The sequence below is a fragment of the Halyomorpha halys genome, unplaced genomic scaffold, assembly GCF_000696795.3.
Source record: "Halyomorpha halys isolate HHAL.00 unplaced genomic scaffold, Hhal_1.1 Scaffold106.1, whole genome shotgun sequence".
NCBI classification, from domain to species: Eukaryota; Metazoa; Arthropoda; class Insecta; order Hemiptera; family Pentatomidae; genus Halyomorpha; species Halyomorpha halys.
The window spans coordinates 159,800-186,785 of NW_027111449.1; the positions used below are offsets into that span (position 1 = coordinate 159,800).

The following is a 26,986-nucleotide window of genomic DNA, read 5'->3' on the forward strand; positions in this document are numbered from 1 at the left end:
AAGTAAAATACCCATTTTCTGCCTTTGACTGAGTTCGCAGAATACTTAATATTTTCTGTAATTGCCAAAACATTTATTTATTAGGTGTTATCGTCCTCTATGCTGTAATAAAGTAGTCAATCTAAAACTAATTTTTTAGAAACTTCACTCCCACACATTTCATTTGAACAAAGTAGTCAAGCTAAAAACTATTTTTTAGAAACTTCACTCCCTCTCATTTTACTTTCCTGAGTTGAGAAGCGAAGGACTCCAAATGCATCTTTACTGTATGAGAGCACGATTCTTTCTGAGTAGTTGACAAATTCTATTTTCGATGCACCTCCCATATTTAGTTTAGTAACAAGCACAACAATATACATTATGCTGATATGTAATCCGATTTTTTTTAAAAATTATTTTTCTCTATTTGGACTATTTCATTATTATTACCGAGATTCGTAATAAACAGTGTTGGATGTAACTTTTGTAATTAACATATAATCTACTATATTGTGATTACTAAGTGGTAGTTTTTCTATTGGTTTATATCCAATGTCATTAACACGGTTTTCGGAAGGGGACGAATAATCCTATCTCTGCCCGTAAAGATCTTTAAAACCAAAATGTTCAGTCTAGGCTAGGAAGCCATCATTCCTCTTCATCTAACATTACCAGATTAAAAAAAAAAATTTACATTTGTCTTCTTAGAAAGAAATATTTTGAAAAGATGTTTATATACTTGTGTATGTTCTCACCAAGAGGAAACATAGTTTCTGTTGCTACACGGTATTGGACATTGTCGACATTGTTAGAAAATAATAAACCGCGAGTTTGATAGCAGAACAGGTTAACGAGCACAAGTAACCGACTGGTTGAGTAACAGTAACCAAAGCAAACAGTTCAATGACAATAGTTGCTATGAATTCTCTCCAAGCTTTCGTCTATGGCTGGTTATATAAAAATACTGAGATTGACGTAACCAATGAGTTCTGTAGCAGAAACTATTCTAAATTAGTAGCCGTTACGGCAGTACTCCTGCTCACGTCCGGAGAGTTTTTATAGATGTCCGGAACTATTATTTTATTGTTAGTTTTCTATTTGTCTTGATGGCTAACTAGCGATTTTATTACTGTATGCAATCCGTGGAAAATCGGATCTAAAACGTATCATGCACTTTCTAATTCTGTCGTTCAGGATCATGTTATCTTGATGGCCTTAACAATGTATAATACTGATATATGTAACAAACTATATAATAAGAGCATTGTAATGGTTTATTCAACGTAGTTTTATGCTTAAGTGAAAAAAGAAACGGGTCGTTTTACTCGACAATTAAATCTATTGAAAATTATATTCTAAATATGTTATTATTACACCGCTGTTTTGGTTTTAAAAAAATCCTTAGAATCAAACATTTTCACTCATATTTTTTTGTTTTAGACATCAAGAAAAAGATTTGGTTCCTTTTCTGTCTGTGTATCAAATTTGAATTCGGACATATTCCATCAAACTTATGATAAGATTTTAGTGAAATTTTATTTTAATGATATTTATACAACTAGTTTATAGTTGGTCATATATTGATTTTATCATATTCTGCTCAGTACTTTCGCTTACGCATGCGTAAACTTATTTTCCCTGGCACTCCAATATTTCAAAACTAGCCTCTGTGTTCTGGCTCTCAATTGGAAGTAAGATATCAGCCTTAAAATATAGGTAACTACGTAGGAATAATAGGATTATCTCCAGAAAAAGAAAGTTTTAAAATTGAAAATAAGGAGCCAACAAAGAAAAATATTTTTTCTATTTTATTTTAAAATACGATGAGAAATAATTACAGAACTTACTGGACAAACAGTCTAAACTTCCAATCCATTACAAAAGACTGGACTACATGTCTATAATAAGGCCAATCTGGTCATACGAAGTTGAGCTTTGGGGCTCCACTTAACCTTCGAATTCCTCTCGTATCGAATCCTTACAATTCAAAATCCTTTGTAAAATCCTCAATGCAACTTTGTCACAAATATAATCATACATAAAGACCATATATAACCGAATATATATATATATATAATGTTCCATATGTAACCGATCTAGCCCGAACCTTTTAACATTCCTTCTACCACCCAAACCTACTAGTTTCTAACCTTTCTTCTTCTTCCATTCCTGACAATCCTCCGAGGTGCCTGAAAAGAAGATGCCAACGAGACCTGCTAATGTAAAACGTCGTTAGAGTGCTACCAATAAGTAGTTTCTCTACACGCCTCTATCACTGCATTTTAACTGAGGTCAAATTTACTAAATATATTATTATGTGCAGTTGTAAATAGCAATAAATAAAAAAAAGAGAAATAACTAACAATATAAAACAACTAAGACAAAGCAGTTAATTTAAAATTATGTATAAAATTGTTATATTAAATCAGACTGATAAATTATGTTCCTTATTTTATTTGCCTAAGACTACGTAATAATACCAATAAATATTTCTTTAAATTATTAATTCTAATAATACATTAAAAATAAAAAATATTGACAACTATTATTTTAATTTCTCTCTATTTCGTTTTATTGTTGGATTTTATTTGATATAACTTTCATTTTTGTGGAAAGGAAATTCCTTAAACGCTCAAATTAGTAAATATACTTAAATGAAAGGCCTAAAAGAAAGTTGAAAGCGGTGACAAGTCCTAGAAGCGCACTCACACCGTTAACTATTAGCACTTCTAATGATGTTCTTAGTAGTAGCTTAGTAGCACCTCAAACACATGTTAGCTTAAAGAATTAATGTTTATTTTAATTTTTTTGGTTAATATCGAAATCAATTTACTTATATTATCTTTAATGAATGCACTATTTCATTGATTTGTTGAAAATTTCTCTTTAGAGTTGATTCTGTATTTATTTGAATGAAATCTGCCTGTCATCCGAGTAACTTTCATTTTTCTCACTAATAATCATTTTGTAATTCTCTGTATTACCAAAGCAAAATATTACTTATTTTACATTACGCTTACCGTGTAATATTTTGTATGTATAGCACACTCACTTAGTTATTGGCATGATATCTCAATTTTTTCTTTAAATTTATTGTGTAATTCCAAGTCCTGAAAAAGTAATGTAAAAAACTGAAACTGTAGGGATTTCATAAACAATGATGGAGTATTTTTGTTTTGTATACAAAAAATTAGTAATTTTTTTTTTTTTTAATTTATTCCGGTATCAATTTTATATGGAAAGTGTTTGCCCCACCTATTCTTTGTGAATTTACTTTCAATTAATTATGAAGAATTAATATTAATTATCACTACTAGAACCTCAGCATAACATTTCTAAAGATTTTCGGGTTTCGAAATATATAAAGTCAAATAGAAAATTATTCATATTTTTTATAAAGAGAGTAATGTCCGAAATATTTTTTTTTTTTTTTTTTATAGGTTGTAGAACACTTCGAAATCAAAATAGATCTTCCTCAATTTTTTTTTTTTGTACAAAATTAATGTAATTATCACATAAAAACATGACTAGTAGAGTATATGCAATAAAAGTTCACTACAAATAGAGTTATATACTAATAAATAAGTGAATGTTCTCAATTCGTAAAATATTACACTGTAATAAATACAAAATGATTATTGGAAAGAATAATTACATGAATGACTGATAGATTTCATTTATTTAATTATAAAATCAAAGTGAATTTTTTTTTCAGAAAAAATTAAAAAGAGAATAGTTGTAGTGAGAGTAAAATTAGTTTAAGATAGAATTTAAAAATGTTCTAAACCATTTTTGACTTTTACTATTTTTATCGTTCTCCACAGATATATCTGTTAATGTTATCAAGGTAATTATATATATCCGTTTATAGATATTGTACGTGTCTTCGAATGAAATTTTCGTTCACCTTTATCATCAGTTTCTCTATCCACTGTCCAATATGGGATGTTGTAAAAGTTAATCGATTTATTCCGACAATTGGATCGATATAACGGATACAGAGCCATAAACACGGAAACAGACGAAGCGGATGTGGGCGGTGGCACAAGGACTTTCCTTGATCCTTGCCCTCTCCGGCTGCCTCGCTCCCGATCTCGATGGGATAGGTCGCCCTGGGTGTGTTGGCTTACTCTTAATTTGTATTTAAGTAATTTCATCTGAAAATAAAATATTTTATAATTAAATAAATGTATGATATAGTTTATTCTGAGCAAATTCAAAAACTATATTTCAGTATAGAAATACTTCTTCTATGGAGATATCAGAACTACACGACGAAAATTGGTCTTCATTAGGAAGAAATTAAAAGGTTAATTGGAATTATATTTTATATATTTTTTTTATAAAAGTAAATCAATAAAATAATGTAGTGATATTTTTTGCATGATGAAAACAAATAATTTAAAAAAATAATAATAATTTGTTTATCAGGCAATAGTGAGCAACGATAGTAGTGGTATCATCCTTAAAATGTGCAGGTGAGTTTTATTATTATTAATTTAAACTTTTACTATACTATTTTTATTTGTACTTATAGGCTCTTATGAAAAGGTATGGAGTTATTAAAATATGTTAATTAGCGATATAGTAAAGTAAGTGTTGCTTGTATCTTACTAATTCAGTACTTAATTTCTTATCGTAAGAATCTGTATTTATATTCTTATTTATATCTGTATTTAATTAAGATATAAATAAGTATTTAAGATTTCGGTTCATTATTTTCAGTAATAAACCTTTTTGTAAACGACCATGACAAAACATTGTATTGGTATTTTAGATTGGAGAAGTTTTATCGGGGGGTGCGATCAGCAAAGAACAACATAAATAAACAAAACCATATTTATTTATTTTTTTTATTTTATGCCGACTTTTCGACCTGAGTTTCAGGTCTTCATCAGGGGTTATGGCGTAGAAAGTAGGCATGCAACTCCAGCAAACGAAACTTCGGCATAAAATAAATAAATATGGTTTTGTTTATTTATGTTGTTCTTTGCTGACCGCACCCCCCGACAAACTTCTCCAATCATTAATCTACGGGCAACTATCTACACCTCATGGGTATTTTAGGTTTGACCTTTTAAAATATGTAGAATTCAATATTGTTTCAATATGAGGACCGATTAAAAGTTTCATATGCTCATATTTTGACTATTTAGGGATGAAATGGGAGTCAGATAATGTATCTTGGAATCATAGCACAAAGGCCTAATGAAAATAAAAATCCTTACAATGTTTTAATTGTGTAATTTGAGAACAATAAATCAATGCAATAGTAATTTTAAAAGTTTTTATTATAAAAAATATGATTACATATCATTATGCATTTGTAATTATTATTTTATCTTTTAATAATAGTAAATAAAAAAAATATATTAAATAATCAGTCCTTCAAAATTACTAAAATTTATCATTATAAAAATAAAACGTAATCAGATTTTCACTCACACTAACTAAAATTATTTAGGTAGTATATTAAGGTAGTACCAAGAAGGTTTGTATTGACTAAGTAAACCCAGTCCACGGTGAAATTAAAGCAAAATCGGGACATGAACTCTTTAATATTGTTTTATGTGTAATATTTTGAATTTTAATGTCAAAATTTTATACTGCAATTACGAGTAATTTTTTAGTGTTTTAATGTTAACATCGATCATTTTATAATACATTTTTAATAAAATATACCGATTATGCAATTTTAAAGTTTATGAGTCCCCTGAGCTGAAGATACCAATGTTTATAAATTTTCTGTTGCTGTCACTTCCTCCATTGATTACACTACACACAAAAACATTTTACTTTCAGTTCAGAGTCTCGAAAACATATTCTCAAGGGATATGATGTATGGGATCTTTAATATACTATTCTTTCTTGATTAAATAGAAACTTCCTCTATAATACGCAAAACATACATGTAATACAGTTAAATTAGGATAATAATTAATGAGTAAGGACCTATCTTAGTTTCTTAGCCCAGTGATAGTTTCCCATTCAGTTATATTCTATTGTATGGCTGTAATTGCTGTAGATACGAAGGGAGTGATAAAGGAAGAAATAGAAAGTGAGCCGGGCTATTAATATTCTCCGATAGCCGAGCCCACTCATGCAGATCTTCTATTATCGTTTTAATTGTCTTTTGTTTCTCTGTCGATTGTGTTGGAAGAGTTGTTGATAGGGAACGGAGTGTCAGGAACGAGTATAATACAGAAAGGTCCGATTCGATCAGTGTTTTATAGGTCTATTGTTGAATATAAATTCAATTTCTAATTCCCAACTCTTATTAGATTCGAATCTGGTAAGATCATGATGGGATGACACTCTTGAGCATGTGGAAAAATTGGGCCAGAATATCGGCGTCTAATAAATATTTAGATAATGAATGGATAAAATATTCGTATATATAAAAAAATAAATAAATAAAGATTGATCTATTCAAACAATTAAGAACACATAGACAATACAAAAAATATCAGTCTCTATAATTTGTGCAATTTCAACTAAACACATAAATAACAAAACATTCCGAAAAGTATATTCTTTAATATTCAACAATCCAGTGATTTAATATATGGTTAATATGGTGTTTATGTTAAAAGAAACAAAACATAATATCAAATTTGTAGCAAACTGTGCTATTGCATTGATCTCTCATATGTTAACCAACCGAGCTCTTTTCAGTGTAGCCCGTCGTACTTAGTTCCTTAGAACTTTCCAATTAGGACTTTTCAATAAACTATATACTATTGCAGTATTTTGGTTTATAATTTTCAACAATAAACCTAGGCATTCAATAAAAAAAATAATTACAATAAATAAGCCTTTTGAAAATTACATTTTATTTTTTAAAATACATAGGGTCAAAAAATGTCTCAAATGTTCATATCATGACCATTTATGATGACAGAGGAAAAAGTTTTAGAATCTTTATCCCGGTAGCCAAAAAACATTTTTTTTTTAAAACGGCTCTGACGATTTTGACAGAACATGCCTAAAAGTCATGTCTGTTATGTTCTTTAGCACAGAAATGAATCCTCGAGAAAGTTCAGAAAAAACGTAATAGAGAAAAGAAAATTTATTTACGCATAATCCAATACTATGATAAATTAAATAAATAAATAATTTCCTGCAACATTAAAGGTATACATTTTAACGATACATTTGAATCATCGAAAAAGTTAAAATACTGGCGGTTCAATTATCTTTATTCAATTATCGATCTGCATATATTTAAATTATCTTTGCCTAAGAAAGTTTAATACACGCTGGTGGTGGAGTAATTTCCACAAGCGCACACAGCGTATTCCACCATCTACCTTAAAATGCCCTTCATACAATAAAAGGATCTGAGTCCTATCGTATACATATGTTTTTGTTTCAAGTATATGCATTGTACTTGCTTAAAAGTGTCTTAAAAAAGGTGGATGAAAAAAAGAAGTTAAAATGAAAAAAAAAAAAATTAGTTGGACCATTAATAGCGAATATAGAACAAAAAATTATTCTATTTACACTTTTCTCCCCAAGCGGTCAGGAATATACTTTTAAATACTTTTATATTTATTTAATAGGAATAGTGGCTTAGTAATATTGGTTAAGAAGTTCACAATTTTTATGGGTATCCTGTATAATATAGGAGCAAAAATTTCCGAAACTTCACTGCGCAAATGTATAAAGGGTGATATTATAGGTGAGTATGTATATAATGCTTCCCCTAGTTAATCATTAAAAATAATTAAAGTCTTTCAAAGAAAATAGGATTCATAAAATATATTTAATTAATTGATTATAACTTATGTAAAACAGTAAGAGTCATAACAATAAAAAATAATTATATTTAATATTTATTCACTTTTAATATCAAGAACCAACTTTATTGTAATTGAATTTGAATTGCGATCTTATTATAACAATTATTTCAGCTATATCGGAAGGATCAGAGCATGAAACGACCGGCCTACAATCTCAGCTATTATTGATGATCACTGATTGAGGTTGACTACGCATTAATGTTTTGCCACTAACTCAATCTGAGCTATTATTGATCGGGGTGGTCTGGGCAGTTGCCTGCAACTTTTTTAATGTTTTATGTAAGGACAATCGATTACGGGGGAGGTAAAATAATTCAGTAGCTAGCTCATTGCCCGGTCCTATGTCCTTTAAACTATATATCTACCGCCATCTCGGATCCGGGAATAAGTTTCAGCATTTGCTAACCGATTTTAAATAGTTTAATTAATCGTGTCAGGGTTGATTTGAAACCCTTGAAGAGGTTAATTGGAAAATATATTAGGATACAATCTGAGTATTGTAAAAACTACTGCTATCTACGAATTTCATTCAGATATATTTATTATTAATGAACTCCGTAGTTCAGCACTCGTATAATTATCAAAATACAGTGAAGACTTTAAGAAGAAACTTTATTAACTTATTACAAATCATTATTCTCCACCTAAACTATATTAGACATAGTTTTGCTCTATGTAAACGAACCTTTTTGTGTTGATTACAAGAATTTGACAACAGGAATTTCACGTCAGTTGATTATTCTCTTCTGGATATGAGCCTTTATACTCTTCTATACTGGGTCTATATCTCACCTAAAATAGGTGAAGGAAGGCCGATGAGAACTGTAAAATATAGATATTACTAAACCTAGAGTATTTCCTATAATTTCTGTGGGTAAAGGAGCTTTTGTTAAAATTTGGTTATTGTTCTTTAAGTCATGTATGCTATTCTGTGAATAAGCTAATATGTAGCAAATCCTAGACATTCTTGATAATTTTTATCTAGATTTTTTACAAAATGAGTTAGACATTTTTTCAGTCATGTGTTTTTTTTATTTATCAAATTATAAAATACCATACTTTAGTTAAAAAATTGGCCAGAAACGCATAGCGCATAGTTTCGAACACCGGTTTAACGCTAGATCAGCCCAGTCGAGCCAATCACAACCGAATATTCGGACCACATAACCTCAAAAAACTTCACTAATCCGGTTTTTTTTTTTTTTTGATCTTCTGAAAATTCCTGTACAGTGAACCTGTCCGTGCTTGTAACTAAGCTACTCATTTGACATATTTAATACCTCTTAAATTAAATTAAATTGAATTTATAAATAAATAAACTTCCTTTATATTAGTTGGGAAATAATCCTAATTTAAATCCCAATTCATTTAAAAAAAAAATAAGAACAAAAAATGCGAGTGAAATATCAGATTCATTGGAATAGAAAATCCCTCATTAATATATGTATATATTATACTATATTATAATATAGCTTCTGAAATGAATTCCAGATTGTGATAAAAATATGTAGAGATAAAATGCATCTAAAAAAAATGTTTTGAGAAAAACATTTTAAAATGATTACCAAATGGAACTTAAACAGAGTATGGAAACAAAACTACAAATAAAAAAAAATAAATACCTAGTGCTCATATCCTTCATTAAAATATAATTACTACTTCATCCATATATAATACATTGCATGAAATATATCTACTTTATTGAGCCTTCTCCCTTAAATTTCCTTATGGCATTATAATGCGTTGAATCTGTAAGTGCTTACACTACATAAATATATAAAATTTTATTATGTGACGCAATCTGTGGGATAAACTGGCTTTTGACATATAAATTTAAGTGGAGGCTGCTCAAAATTTAGGTTAAGGAAACCCACTTTTACTTGAAAATCATTTAGGCTCTAATAATATAAATGTTATAAATATAAATATATAAATATCATTCAGTATTATTGGATAACACCATTCACCTTGCAGACATCCTTAATAGTTTAACTACATCACTTCATAATAATATTCCTAATTTTAACACTGTAATGAAAAATTTCATGAAAGATAAATGCCAAACGTTAAAAACTCACTATTTTCCATTTTTAATCAGGGAATCAAGTCATGTGTAATGAGACAGCCAGTATGGCGTTTCCATTATTCTGCTTTCACCCAGAACTTGAAATAGAGATTGCTTTCGAAACGAAAAACTCATTAAATTCAATTCTCTTTCATTGTGAAATCGGAAAATTTATGGTATGTATCAGATACGTTTGTCATTATCGCATAATTTCCATTTGAAGCTATTTGTTATTATTAAGATATTCGACTATAATAATTGTATCTAAATAATTTTTATAATTTATTGTTTTATTTACGTTATGATCAAATGAAGATTTATATTATTTTTCCTCAATAAAATAATCTTCTTTCGGTTACGAAGAATTTTTCGTGTCACAAGGAAAAGGTTTTAATATAATTTTTTTCTAACATACAAAATAGTATTTTCGGGTTTCGTAAATATTATCTTTTTAAGTTCATTTAATTAAGAAATAATAATTCAGTGAAGATTATCACTTAAAATAACAATGAAAAAATCTACTATGAACAAAATACATTTTAAATAATATCTAAACATATATAAAAAAATATATATTAAAAAATGGAGGGTGTACAAATGTGTGAGAGGTGGTTATGGGCAGTTTAGAATCGTCACACTGTTTTTAGCCCAACAAAATAATGGTGCGGTAAAATAAAGCAATTACCGCACTATTATTTTTCAATACAACCTTCCCTCTCCTTCACCTCTTCTAATTAATAAGTAAAGGTGGAACAGAAGAGGACAGTTGTTGGACGGACAGAAGAGGGGAAGGAAGATAGATGGAGATGTCCACTGGCACAACAATTATCTCTCCTTTTTCTGTTCTCCAGCAGATCTGGATCAGACCCGCACACAGCTAAATAGCCTTCGACCTAGATCACGTACCCTTATTGGCATTCTTCTTCTCTCCCTGGAATTTTCTATTTACACTCTTAGCGTTGAGAGATCTCGTTAAGAGAAACCGATAAAACCTTCTGGAATCTCCCGAGACCATAAACAACGAATCGAATAAATAAATAAACACTAAAGTAGTCGCTCAAAGGAAAGTACCATTATTTGACAAAATAAAAATTTGAGAAAGTTTAAATAAATAATTTTTACCAACGAACTTTATCTTTGAAATTTACAGTTGCTATTCCTTCTACACACAGACAATTTGAATTTAAGTATATATTGTTAAAGTTGAATAATTTCGTAAAATTATTATGTTTTAAACTACTTAAACCCTCATTAACATTTTCTGAGCATTTTATTAATGATTTTTTTTTTTATGGCCTATACTAATACTTTTAATGGCCATTATTAAATAATTCAAGAAATTTTTGCTCTATTTTAATTTCCAACATTCTTTTTTTTTCTTTTTTATATTTTAGGTTTAGATATTAGATATAAGACATTCTACAGTTGTGAAAGGAATCTGGTTTATGTATTTAAAACTTGCGTACTTATATGTACACTTATACTTTTAATTTATGGCTTTGAGTAGATACCGAATCTCTCCACAGTCAGATTTATGGTCTCTCTTCCTTCCAGTTGGTAATAAGAACAACTTTGGATTTGTTATCCACAAGCTGGGGGCCTATCATTTAAATCTACTGGGGAATGATAACTATGATTTTCGCGTTATAACTGATCTCTTCTAGGAGTTTCCGCCACTATGATTGCCTGATCGTAGTAATGTCTTCCAACAAAACATCGAATCGAACATCACATTCCACATCAAGGTTCACGAAAGAAACCCTCGAGACCGCCACGCGTGTTCTCATAAGTTTCAACGTAACTTATGTTTTTATGTATAAACGTAGTTATATATATACACGTAACTAAGTGTGAAACAAGGTTTCATCATCTACATCAAACTAAAAATTTTAGTTAATGTTTCATTTCAGTGTAAAGTTTTAATGAACGTTTCTAAAGCTAACCTATTAATTTACGGATACTTAGTTGCGTATACATATATAATCTATATATTTCAAATTTCACGTATTATACATGTATGTTGTAATAATTTATTTTATTGAAGGGTACGAAAAAAAAAACCTTCATTAAACGTTGAATTTATTTTATGATTAGGGTTAATAAAAAAAATGCTAGAACTTCATTTATTAGTAATAACCTCCAAAAAAGGGTTATTGCTATTACTTTTATTGTCATATTTAATTATGTCTGTGAAGTTTTTGTTTCCGGAAATCTGTGAAAATAGTAGAATGAATCAATAAATGTTATATTTTCATATTTCAAATTGATCAAAATAATCCTTGGGGTGACCCCTTGCCCCTCTCCCCCGATTTCAATACAAACAACAAAGTTTTTAAGATGTGTCTCAACTTTAATTGTTTGGACCTCCCTCTACGGGACTGTTAATATGGTCGTTACGAATGACGGTTGGATGGGTAACGGACACTTGTTTATTCTATTTTATTTTCAACCTTTGGAGGACAAGGTCAGCAATTCTCTCTTAATTTTTGTTTATACCTTCTAACATCTTGAAGTTGCACCTGGTAACAAAGGTATATAGTTTAAATAGACCTGTATTCATACCTATTTATATTATAATTATTATTAGATGGCTAAAGAATACGTATTATTATTATTACTATGACAATGACATTGGTTTAGTTAGCTAGCCTTACGATAATTATTTATATCCCAAGTTGTTTCTCGATTCCGTTTGACAAGCACCTTCCTGCCCTTGAGGTAATATAAAGAGACTGAGCGTACTGCTGTTCCTAACTGAACAGCTGTCAATGATGTCAAGTCGCTGCTTAATTGATCACGTTTCTCTATCTACCGTTGGCATCAGCTGCCTCTGCGCAAGACAGCTTGCTGACTCAACTTGGCTACTGGCCTTTTTTTCTTTATAACATTACGCATTCACATTGCTGCATGTCTCGACCTTAAATCCTAAACCTCCTAACTACATTGCTTATGGTGCTAAAGTAAAGCTATGAATGAATCTTCAATTTGTAAGCGTTAATTGGGTTTTTGTAGTTTTAAGAACCAAAACGTGTTTAGAAACTTCACTGGTTAAAGAAAATTCTTTAGATTCTTTAAACACAATCGTTAGCGTACGACGTGTAAAAACAAATTAAAGACTATTCAAATCCTTAGTTCGTCTTCTAAACTGCTTTATTTGTTGTTTGACACTTCCATGTATTCGTTGTTATTGTGCTTGTGTTATTGTGATTAGATTTATGAAATTGTGCGTATCATACTTTATGAAATAACGTTTATGGAAATAATATAATTTTTTTTTATATTTGAATGGAATCTTCGGAAATAGTTAAGGAAGGATGGGCTGTGTTTTATGTTACTATACACGTTAGCACAAGGGGATAGAGATGACAACGATTTCGAAAGCTTCCCTCTGTTCTGTAATCGATCCAAGCTATAGCCAGGAGTATCCTAAAGCCCACTATTCGTGGACAAAGAGACGAGGATCGAGCTGACAGCCGCAGAGCCCTTCTGATAGTGAGAGGCCCACCGTGAAAGGAGTTCACACAGGGTTTCACTTTCCTTTCCCCGAGGACAGAATTAGAGAGCATTCTCGGGAACCTTTCACTAATTACGATTGTTCTACCGCCTCTGCTCCGATCCGTCTCTTCCGTAACCTGTCCCTTCGTAACACCTCCATCTTCCAACAGCTTGCCTTCAAGGGCATCGCTTCAGATAAGAGTGAATATTCCAACACCGCCGTGGGAATTGATCGGTGGATTTCTTTGTAAAAAAAAAAAAAAAAAATTAGACAACATATGTTTAGTGTTATTTTTTTGTCTCACGCCAGTTAGTCAATAGAACATTGGTTTCCACATTTTTTTAACGATCTTTTAACTCTTTCCTTCTTCATTTCAGTTTAGAAAACGTTTATTATTCTTAGCATTATTATAGACACTTAGCATTATTCTTGAGTTTAATTTTTTTATTTCTTTGTACAAATTAAACATTTTATATTATTATTAACCTTCGTTTTATTTTATCATTCATCTAAATACTATTGTAATAGGTTTGATACCAATTTATCGGAATCGGACATTCCACATTCGCTCATGTGCTTGATTTTGAAATAATTACTTATTATATCAACTTTCAGTTTCTCAATAACCTACGGGAATGACAATTGTAAATCATATTTGTTGATGTTTCAGTTCAGACTTGAAAAATACTTGCTCATGCAGCGAAAGTAGATAAGACAAATATAAAAAACTTAGTAAATTATAAAATGTTAATAATAAATAAAAAATGGTGGATAGTAAGTCAAACAACCAACCGTTCGTAAATTAAGGACGCGACTCTTCGCGTAATAAGTTTTACTATAGTTAAAATTATTTAAAAATTCTCTTAAACTAAAAACGCCTTTAGCTCGTTATAGATAACAAATTTGATTATAGTAGAACAATCAACTTGATTTTTAATTTCTAATAGAAGAGTTTTAAAATGATGTTTTAAGGGAATTCTTGTTGATTCGGTATTAATTATCTTTTTATTGATTCGTTCATATACCTATTCATGGTAATAAATACTTTTAAATGAAATACTTTAATAGCAAACATTAAAAAGAGAAATAAACAGTATTGTTTGTTTGTTTTAGTTTAGCGGCGTAAAACATCATTGGTCATTAACGCCATTTATTTGTTATTTAATTTTGCTTGAATTTGTTTCATTTACTTTGTTTATGTTTTAAATTTTATTATTATTATTTTTTTAATGTATTTATTTGTCTTTTTTTTTTTCTCCGGTCGATGTTATGTTTGTCCCAGTAGACCTTTTTGATTTTAAAAACTGAAATACTAATTTTACTGTTTTTTCATCGTCTTTGAGGATTTTTGAAATATTGGTTTAATCTTAAACTATTGAGGTGTGATGTGAAATATGGGCATTCTTGGAAAATATGGCTAATTGTCAAATCGTAGTTACAATATTGGCAGTTCGGAGGCTTTTTTTTTTTTTTTTTAGATAACATAGTGTGGTGATATAGACATAGATAACATGGTGAGTGAGCCTCGTGTGACCGATTCTTAGTCTGGTCAGTACGACCTCCTCTCTACGGCATTTACGGCTAGTGGTAGCCCAGGGCTTGATGTCCTTTTGTAGACTGTTTTAGAAAAAATGGTTGCAGGAAATTTTCGGATCCTCTGTATTGAAAGGCAGCTTAAAATACTGCCATATAGTGGCAGACCAATGAAGTAGCAAGCAGTACCCAATGCACAAGAGGACAGGTATCACTTAAGAGTGAGATCAAACCCATGGACAAGTGATCACAGGCAACTGGTGGTCTTGTCTATCGAACATTTTTAAGCTTGGATGTTTATATTTATATACAACTCTCTCTAGGAATGGTAATCGAAACATATTTAACAGTCTCACTTAATATTCAAAATACAAATACGTATTTTGAGGACTCCCTGAATTGATGCTGATGTCTTGCTCTTTTCGTAAGACTGGAAAGATGACCCCTGGCATTTCACTTCCACTGGACAAGATCGAAGACGTAACAGGTCTCTTCTTCGGTCTCTTGCGCAAAATTTTGTGCAATAGAGCTTTCCAAGACCTGCGTCTCACGCCAGTCTCAGCGTTGATTTTGCAACAGTTTGCCAATCTGAGAAAAGAATTTATTTCCGTAATTTTCCGTATTCGGAAATTTAAGAATAATAAGCGTTGTGAAAAATACGCTTTAAGTTTCTTTGAGCCATTTTACAGAATATAATATATCACACTATCTTGGAGGTAAAAGATACTTTAACATTTTTCTAACTTAGCGGTTATATCAAGGTGAATATTTGTTATTGTAGCTGTTTTTTGTATTCAAGATGAGTTACAGAGTTCATCTTTTTCGTTATTTCTTCTACAATCGAAATTGCAAATTTAATCCTTGAATTAATTCAGATTAGCTGCAATTTAGAAAACTATTATTAGGTAGTATTAGATTTAGGTACATCAATGTACCGTGGTATCTCCATCATCATTCCACAAGGTATTAATGTAAAGAAGGAAATAATTGGATTTTTTGCTCTTTCCTTTAGTTCATTTTCAGTGGAAGCTCAGAAAGTAGAAATAAAAATTAGAAATATTTCAGGATGAATCACATGACTTAATTTCCAAAATATATGTCACGCAATCCGTTTAAGCCAAGTTTGAGTTTAAAGCCAAAAAAGTCTGTGCTTGTTACCTGAACTGAGAGCCTCAGTGAAAGACTTTTCTCTTGCCAGGTATAATATGCGCTGGGAAAATTATTTTTGGGTAGAAAAGATAAATTAAAGAAATATGTTTGTAGTCTATATTTTACAAAGAAATTGTATGTATTATAAACAACGAAAATATAATGAATATATATATGAACAAAATGAAAGAATTGTAAAACAAATTAATTTTGTGCATTAATAAAAAAAAAAAAGAAAAAAGAACTTAATACTTTACAAATATTTAAAACTAATTTTATAATAAAGAACAAAAGAAAACTGTCGATGAATGTGACTTGAGCAAATGTTTATATTTCATCTCACCAGATGACAGCTGAGAGGTTCTACAAGATAGAAGATAGAAGAGATGTGGCTTGGCCAAAAACAAAAACTGCAAAACAATGTCGTCATTGCTAATAATCGTGCAATCATGGATTGCCTCTCCTTTCCCGTCAAAAGATCGCACCGCTTTTGTTTAATATCACATGTTTTCTTGTAATAAATAAAAGCAATATAGTTCAAATATATATATTTCACATATTGCCTAAGCTAATAAAATTATAACATTTTTAATTTAATGTTGCTTCAACAGTGCTTATTTATTTTTCTTACAAATTTCTCATTATAAAACTTCATAAGCTATATATGTTTATAAACATCATAGTTATACTGCTGTTTTATTATTACACACAGACCTTGGTAGTTTTATCATTTTATTTCCACTGTCTATGTTTTAATAAAGTTATTATGTAAACCATTTTTTGTACCTGTCTTTATTTCGACAAAAAATTTTTAATCATAAAAAGAAATTTTTAAATGCAATATTCGTTAAATTTGTAGTTTATAAAATTTGAAGTGTAAATGTAGAATAAAATATCATATTTTTAATATTAATTCTAAATGGATTTATGCTTGGTATTATGTGTAGATTTATTCATATAAAAATAAAAGGTTCAATTTAGACATTAAGTTTATAGGAACTCTTTTATTCGGTGTAAACTAAAAGAATCGTTCTTTATTTATGTTTTTAATTTGGGATTTGTGTCATACTTTATTACGTACATATTTTTAAATCGATGAGTTTCATCGTTCTTCATAAATAATAAATTTTATTTATAATTTAAAATAATATGCATGTCTTCATCTGCAATATCCTCTTACATTAGGCACCTCTTAACTCCTTTATAAACCATATTTACTTTTTAAAATATTTCTCTCATCTATAATTTTTTATCAGCAGAATATAGATAACTGTTTTTAAAATCGAACCATTAATTAGTATTCAATATAACATATGTTTGATAAAGTGTGATAGATATCCATAGTGATAACTTTGAATTGTAATTGTGCAGTTTATCATTTACATTACTGTTTGGTTTGAGTGTGAACATCCTGTGGCAGAAATAAAAACATCGTAACGCTAGCGGCATCGTACAGAAGACCCTTCCCCTGCAATGGGTGAGTACCCTATTCCACATAAGGGTTTTATTAATTTTCGTTAGTGAATTCAAAAGTTTTAGTTGAATAGCTTATATCAAGGGTCCCTGGTTCCTAATTTTAGTTGGTAGTGTCAATATCAGATGACTGGATTTACAACTTTGATGTTCATTCCTAAGAAAATTTTACTGAATTAAATGTTCTGCAAAATTGATTATTTCACTTTTACTTCTATACAATATATTTTGTGAGATTTGGAGAAGACAAATATTTGTCTAGTCTGATTAGACACCTAACCCTAACACTAAAAATATTTTAATCAGGGACCTCTTTCTTAGCGTTTAGCACTTTGAGATCATTTTATGCGTAATCTCCCACAGAGTTTGCGCGCCGAATTTGTGATGTAGGGAACGTATATGTAGTAAGAATACTTTTTTTACTTTTAATGTATTGGAGGTGCTTAACCAAATAAATATGTCATTGTTTTTGGTGTAATTTAACTGAACCATATTATTAGTTCTAACAAAACCAATCTAGGAAATTATTCTTAAATAAAACTTTTATTTGTTTAAATTACTCCTCAACCGAATGTATGTTGAGATTATTCTAATATTAGCCAAGATAATTTTACTAATATATTTTTTTTTAAATCAGTTAATTGTGAGATAGTTTCTTAGAATTTTTAATTGTTTTACTTTAATCAATTATTAGATAAATCATTCATTGCGTAGACGTGTACATACAAAATATTTCCTCAAATTTATAGTTCAAATCATTTATAGTTTTCAGGGCCTGTATGGAATATTACACAGTGCGAAATAGTAGTTATTTGAAAAAAAAAAAATACTGCCTGGACATTTTGATTTAAAATTCTAACCTTTGGTTTTCTACAAGTAAAGAACTTAATTTGACAAACGCTTTAAGTGTAATTTTTATAATATTAAAATCACAAACGTTTTTACAGAAATGTATGAGGAATGTTGCTGATATTATTAGAAATAAACAAACGAGAATAAATTTGTGTTTATGAAAATTTCGATTGCTAAATGCTTATTTAATAGCATAGGTCTGAAACATGACAAGAATTTTCTATGACCTGTTGATAGACACTGGAGTACTGGAGAGACACTCATGGGCCATACTTTGCCTCCTTAAAGCACTTGACCCTCTTGGCGGTTGAGGAGGAGCCTCTAACCACTTGGTCCACACATCTGGGTCTCTGGCAAGCATCTTCATCTAGGCCAGCGTTTTCGCCTCCATACTCTGTCCTCCCCCATTCTTCTAACGTGTCTATACCATTGAAGCTGTCGGTGTTCATTTACTGAGGGGGACTAAAGTTCTTCTCTTATTCTTTCATTCCTGATCCTGTCTCTCCTAGTTTCGCCCAATATTATTCGCAAAAAATAGCATTTCAGCAGCCGTAATCTTACTCATGTGCTTGACTTGGATGACCCAACTTTCACTGCCATACAGTAGTGTTGGCAGATTTATTGCTTTAAAGATATGGGGCTTGATATCCTTACGTACCTCCCTCATTCCCACAATAGTATTGCATATCTGATAGTAGATACTGTTTGTTTTATTTATCCTCATGGACACTTCTTGGTATATTTTGCCAGATTTATTGAAAATTGTTCCAAGGTAAGTATAGAAGTTCACTCTTTCCAATACCTCATCATTTCATACTATTCTTACCTTGCCCACGTCCACTTCATCTCTGGCAACAGCCATAACCTTGCTCTTACAACTGTTAATACTCATTCCTTTGAGGGCGAATTCCTCTTGCCATTCTAAAATATCCTGTTGCAATTTTTCCTCAGAGTCTGTCTCTAGCACGATATCGTTTGCATATAGAAACGCCTGTACTTGTACCGACCTCATGTTCCACATACCGACTACAGTCCAAGCAGTTCTTCTCATTCATATTTAGTGGATTTCATTCATAAAGACAATAAATAATAAAGGACTGAGGCTATCTTCACACATCTTACCAGAGAAAATGGCTTTGACTCTCAGTCACTATTCCTTAGGGCTTTAATAATTTGACTAACCATATGTTACCGTAACGAAACTTTCTAATTTAGTCTATACATTAGAAAAGATTCTTCAAGAATTATTTTGGTTTCAGAGTATTATTTATTTGAGTGACCAGGAATGGAGAAAACACGTAAATAACGTGTGTTTTTTTTTAATGCTTAAATATTTCATAAGATACCTTTCAATGGGTCCAACAGCTACTTTTTTAATGCTTAAAATTTTATTGGGTACCTTTCCTTTTTAACCAAGACCAGGCCGAAACAGCTGCGTGGTTCCATTTTGAAAGACATCGGTTAGGAAACAGTGAACATTGTGGTATTTCTGGTTCGTGGACGACTAGTCCCCTAGCCCAGTGTCCCAATTGCTAGGGCTGGTTCGATATTACGAGGGAGCAACCGGTCCTCTCTTACGAAACACTTTCGTTTATGATGCTGTCCTGGTTGTTGTACATAGCTGCAGCCATGCACCGAGGTGTCCGTATGGTCGTGGAAAATGCACTTAATACCGAGTTGCAACAATTTTCATTACGGAAAACGGTGAAATGCAATAACTGCTGTTAATAGTTATGTTATACGAAAAGTAACAAATAAAAAAAAAAACTTAACATCTTTTAATAAAAGATTTGTGCGAGCAAAGTACTTTTAGGGATTTAAGAGAGAAAACTAAATAACCACATTCCGTTAAGTTTAAATAGTTTTTACAGAATTTCGCATAAATTCTGGTTCATGTGTTTCTCCAGAATTTCATTTCCTAAACATTTAAATTGCGTTTGTGGTGATTTAATTTTTGAACTAAATATTGTATGAATTTAAATTAAATATTACAATAAATTTTCTTTCTCGAAATATATGCTGTATCATATATCTGTATGTCAAAAGAAAAAAAGCGGACACCACAAGAAACGGTGGTTTCTCAGCTGTTTCATTTTATCTTTCACCTGTACTAAACATTGGTATAAAAATCGATTCCAAAAATATAAACTATTAAAAAATTATAGCATTATTAGACTGTACCCTGAGTGCCTGAGAAAGTGATTGGTTTTTAGCCTTTGCCAGCTGTCCTTACCTGAAACAGAAAACGAAACATTTTTTTATTAATTTGCTAATCAATAAGTTTTGTAAATAGATTTATTAATACTAATTGCAAAAGTATTCCATAAATTATATGGGTAAAACGACTTCATATGCTGTTCTTGCGTACCTTTACACTCCCCCCCAATATTAAGTCAGTGGGTTGAAAATTGATACATGAATTAAGTCGGTGTAGGAAAATCAGAACATTGTTCCATTGGGATTTTCAGGGGTTTAAAATTGGTTTTCGACGTTTTCACGCTTTTAAGCGTTAATGAAATAATTAAATCACTTTTCATTCGTTTTCCGAATGAAAATGAGAGGGAAAATATGAGCTTAGCGGTAGAGTTTTACAGCTCACCCTTTTTATTTTAATCAAGATTTACTAGATTGATTTGATTATTATTCAGAAAGAATTTCATTGAATAAACAAAGGCATTGAAAAATTCCAAAATCAATGTTCTTAATCTCTCAAAACAGGTTTTTATTTATTTTTTTTTTTTCCCTTTCTAAATAATAGTTTTTATTTATTGATAGATATTATAATCTTCCACACAGTTGTGGGCAATAGGTAATAGTGATGAATGATCTCATACATACTTAAATAAAATAAATAAATGAATAAAAAAAAAAATAAATAAATAAGTAAAAAAAAAAAAACTCTCTTAAAATATATACAAACAAAAGAATAAACAAAATGAACATAACTATCTGTATGAAAAATAAATAAATAAAATAATATAATGATAAAATAATATAGTCTCTAGTCACATTTACACTCTAATAAACAATATTTACACTCAAAACAAAGAAAAGCTCCTATCAATAGCACTGCGGCCCCTCTTCCATTCAATATTTCCCATGTTTCATTATTATCAATAAAATTAATAAATGAACTAATTTATTACTCGAAAACAATTGTTTTATATAAAATTAAAAAAAACAATTTTGTATAATTATTTAGAAAAGAGAGTAAAATTTAATAAAAATTATGTGGAGAAGATGGGGAGAGTGCAGTCAGCAAAAAAACACAAATAAACAAAAAAAATATTATTATTAATTCGTGCCGACTTCCGAGCTCCCTGATAATAACCTGAAACTCAGTTCGAAACATTGGCTCGAAGAAATTAAAATATTTTTGTTTATTTGTGTTTTTTTTTTTTTTACTGACCGCACCCTCCGGCTATCTTTTCCGCCTATTAATATATGGTCAACTATCTACACCTCATTAATAAAAATTAGTTATGTGAAGTTTTAACTATAAAACTAGAAGAGCTCGAACTCATATATGTTTAATTGTTTACTTACAAATTGAAAATAACACAGTTATTAAAAATCATATTAACAATATTACAACTAAAGTTGTTAATATCTCAAACCGGTTCATAACTAACAGCAGGGCTGGGGCCAATTGAGCCAGGTACCGGGGCAACATCTCATAGAGGCTCCCCTCGTACTGATTTTTTTACATGTTTTATTTTATCAAAAACATAAAAGCATAAATGGATTACTATGACACTTTTCTTGTCTTGGCTGATCGAGTCAAAGTTCAATTTACATGTTAACCTAGACTTAATAGATAATTTATCTTTAAATTATAAGCCTGGTGTATATTTATAAGTTAAGCTTACCCAGTTTGGGTTAATAATAAAAGTTCCTAATATTATTTATCATAGATTTATATATTGGTTTGAAACTCTTTTTGGGTATATTAATATTTCAGCCAACTATAATCCTAAGCAAGCCAGGGCCCCATGGAGTTTGTTTCCCTCCTCCTCCTTTCACCGACCAGTTGCCTAATTAGCAGGTCAACAAAAACAAAATCATACCAATACGGACTGATTGGGTTGCACGATTCAACTTCAACAGCCAAATTCAGAACTATCCAGTCCTGAAATGGTGAAACCTTGATGAATTAATCCTTACTTATTGTTTGAGGAACTTCTTTGTTTATAATTTTTTTGTTGTTCTTCTTTTCTAAATTTGAAAAAAATATATAAATATATGATGTCAACTATCATAATATTTACATTATTCTCACTAAAGCTTGGTGGATTCAAGCTGATGAGTCCATATTTCCAAACTTTATAATTGATAAGTACGCCAAAAATGGATTGTGGTGAGTCACATCAATATTATTACTGTGATTGACCTTCAAGCTGTTCGGCGCACCTTATTATTTGAGATCCGTTCGGATTGAAAGGATTCTTAAAATAGTATCAATAAATGCGTTATAGGAACGGTTCGATCCGAGGCGATAGGCCATCAATAACGCCCAGCTTTTCCGCTGATTAGGTGAAAGGTGAATCGCGAACATTAGTAACGAAGGAAGGCCCTGATATAATGATGGATCGATGAGCGCAGTGGGAATAAAAATGTTTCTGCTTTTGAGAAATAATCCAATCACGTTGATCGTCCTTACCCAGAAATATGGCGAGTATGGATGGAATTTTAATTGCTAACTGCCGGAATGGGATCTCTCCATTTATGGACTAATGTTTTCTCTCGTTTATCTGCCTCGTCCCTTGTAGGATATTTAAAAGCAATTACTTCCTTATAATTATTATTTACATTATATTACATATTGTTTACAATTATATTTCTTGCCTATTAGGTATCTTATCACATATTTATAAATTTCAGTAAATTAGCTTTTGCACCTACATTAGTAATTGGAACGTAACAGTAATAACATTTAGATCTGTTAAAGTAAAGAAGTTTCTAAGACCCGTAAATAGTTTTATAAACTGGTTGGGTTATTACAACGCAATATAAACACTGTGGTATTTTGCGATTATTGCCTCATAAAGTTTGCAATGATCATCTGATAGTTGAGAAATCTAGTAAAATGAGAAAAATATGCTGAAAGTGAGAATCGGCATAAAACCCGCCACTCCGAACTTTCGTGGTAGCCTTACTTCTAAAAATATAATTTATAACGAATTATCTTGATGTCCCTCGAGAAGAGAAATCATAATAATAAGGAGGGTTTTTTTTATCAGTTCAGGGTTCAGTGCTTTGTAAGAATGTTGGACAAGGAGGGGATTTGTTCATGATCATGCTAAACCTCCGGAATTACCCCCAACTAAGGATATCGACTTCATAGAGGCTGGGTGATGTGGGAAGGCTCCCAAACCCATGCTGTTTACAAACGTATAAAGTACCTGAATAAATAATTACAGCCGGATTCGAAACCGGACCTGGAAGATGGTAACACAGTGCCTTACTCACTGAGATACCCTGAATCCATGAACACTCTGACGTACACCAAATAGACAGCATAGGTTGACCAAAAGGAATTCATAAATAGTAGATTTATAAGCAAGTATATGATCCGGACTGCGGTTGAAGCGTAGTCCAGACAAGCAATTGTATTGGCCGTAACTAACCCGCATAACGAATATTGTCAAAGGTCTCTTCTGTGGGGAGATCTCAAGGCTCTGGTCGTCCGAGCGTAGACTTCTGTTCAACTTTCTATATGTTTTTTATATTATACTGGCTTACTAGTTCATATTGTCTTCTGTGCGAGATAGTTTCGTCTTTTTTATTTATAGTATTAGTAGTAATAATAACATATGTTGCTAGTCTATCTAAATCTATGATGAAGATTTTTTTTTTTTCGCTGAGCTTTTTACTCACTCTTTAGAACAGAAACATAAAATTAATACAGTTAAAAATAATTAATTAATTCTATATCCAGAACTCCATTTTCAATAAACATCGAGTTTGAACTTAAACAAAAATTTATTATGATGAAAGAAGTTGGAATTAGAGCAATAAACCAACACAACCCGGATAAACTGTTAGAAGGCCAACATATTAGAAATACGTGCTTACAATTTCGCAGCCATTTCGCATGATAAATATAACATTTGAACCGAATTCAGAAGGGCACTGGATATGTAGCCCATTCTTTAGAAGAGAATTTTGGCTAGTTAACTCCTGGTTACTTATTGAGATGAATGATTGCTAACAGCATTCCGGAGCGTACCCAAGAGCGTTTTTACGTGTAGTCATTAACAGTGAATTAGGAGGTTTATACACGAAATGGCCATTTTAAGGGTCTTGACTGTTTGAGATATTTGACTTATTGGTTAAAGTTGAAGTGCCGTTAAATATTTCAGAAAAAAAATGTGATAATTCGTGATTGATTAGAGAAAAATAAACAGTCGCCTCTATCGACATGAGGAGCTTTGCATTCCTACAGCAACCAAAAAAAAAAATTATGGATTCAGAATAAATTATTTTTACGTTGTAGGCATCATGATTTCGTATGGCTCTATTCAAATTTATTCTCGGACATAATCAACCGAACCAATTTTAATAAAATTTAAATTCTATGTGGGTTGGATCTCAGTTTGTCCTATATCGATTTTAACACATTCGTCGGCTACTTTCACTAACGCATGCGTAAACCTATTTTCCTCCACACACTTTTATTTTGAAAAATGCTCGTCCGATTTAGCCTATCTTTAGAGATAAGATGGGGATTAGATTAAAATGGTTCTAAAATCACTTTCATCAGATTCCGCCTACTTCCTTAGGGCGAATATGTTTTCTTCGGCACATTTATATTTCAAAAACAGCATATCTGATTTGATCCATATTCGGAGAAATCTTGGAAATAGTTTAAATGTAGTCTAACATAAATTTTGACCAATTTCTTTAGCTATATTCGCTTGCGAAATACCAATTTCCTCCGTCGATTTTATTCTCAAATGAAGAATTAATAATCTTAAAATATGTTTGTAATTACGAGTCTAACAAAATAAACAGAAAAATGACGATTTATAAAAAAAAAAAAAATTAAAATGCTAGGATAAATAATATAGTATTAGCGAAGCTGTATAGACTTCTTATTTACTTAGCAGACTTTTTTTTTAGCAGAGTTTTGGTCTTAAATGATTCAAAATGATGATTTCTTTCAGAAATTTAGATTATGGAAATATGAATTCGAATTATTTTTTTCGCATTCAAACTCCCTGGAAGAATGCAAATTTTGATTCTGAGGCCATCTATACTAATAGCTCAATAAAAAAGGTGTTTCGTGCCCCCCTCCCTTATCCTTCATTTGACCTTATTAATTTTAGGAAAATTCTTTTCCAACACCCTTTTATTTTCTTATATATTACAGAAAGATTTTCATTGGATGTTTACAGTATAAAGTTACAATCTGTATGGACAGTGTACGCTATATGGGCAGATCGTGGAGCTAAGATATACTGTACATTAGCCTGAATACTACTATTATTACGTTGACCGTACACCGAGCGTGCTTTCAAAGCTACCATAACAACCTTACACAACGCGTCGCCTTCCGCGTTCACACGTTGCTGAGTTTAAAGGCTTCTTAGGGCAAGCGCCGTGCGCTTTAACAATTTCCGTGTTTCTATCAAGCTTACTTTAATTACACCATAAGTAATTATTTAATTAATTTAGCATTATTAAAGGAAAGGATACTCCCGAACACACTTCCTTACATACCAATATGAATTATTAAAAATAATATAAATGAGATAAAACTTTTTATGAAATACAAAATTGTAGTAGGAATGAAATTCGATTATTACATACACTAGACATTGATTCATCTAAACTAGCAGTTAACAACTCTAAATTTCAACTTGTCAACATTTATCCAATTCCAGATATTAAGAACAAAAAAGCGCAAATACAGCATGTCCAGCCCGAAAAGTCTCATCAACTAGAGACGGTTCATTCCTTCAAGACGCCCAAACATGTACTTCTGATAAAATACAAGTAGTGGAACTGCATTGTAGTGATTATAGGTTGCACAGGACAGTGTGTAGTGGGTTTACGAAAGTAAACAACAATGAAATCAAAATTCGAGGTTGTAAAATTAAATAATAATGAATTAACTCAGACAGTGCTTAAGGCAAGAGAAAAACTTTTCAATTTAAATTATTAGTCTTGGTTAAAGGACAAATTATACAGCAGGACAACATGATATGTGTAATAATTGTAAGAAGCACGGAAATATGCTGAAACATATTAGTAGAAATGTGTTCCGTTTTAGAGTCTTATAGAAAAAATATTTAGGTGAGGATATTTATAGAGAAATGTATAATTGATATTTTAAGTTAAAGATGTTGGAATGATTTATATTTGTATATGAAATGAGCTTTGAACTATAAATAACTAAATAAAAGGGATACAGTCCATCACGCCGGAATCCGAATCGCGACTGGAGCATTTCGAACAAGCCCCATTCTAAGTTTATGCGCTGAATCTGGATTATCGCCACTTTCGTTCAGAAGATCTAAATTAGCCATAAACTACAGTTCAAAATTATATCTACAAACAGAACATCCTACACATAAATATATTTTTAATCCAAAATTTTCTATTCTTTTTCGACAAAAACAAAATTCAACACTT

At 30.8% G+C, this 26,986-nt stretch overlaps 1 protein-coding gene across 2 annotated transcripts in view; it reads left to right on the forward strand.

The window, feature by feature from the left end:
• The first annotated feature begins 17,345 nt into the window (after positions 1–17,345).
• The window catches only part of LOC106677695 (serine/threonine-protein kinase MAK), a 258,305-nt gene continuing 248,664 nt past the window's right edge, over positions 17,346–26,986 (forward strand). Inside the window, exon 1 of one of the 2 annotated variants that reach the window (XM_014415770.3) lies at positions 17,346–17,501. The gene's annotated coding sequence lies outside the window, so the exon portion shown is untranslated. The remainder of the gene's footprint in view (positions 17,502–26,986) is intronic. The other variant, XM_014415772.3, reaches the window with a different exon arrangement.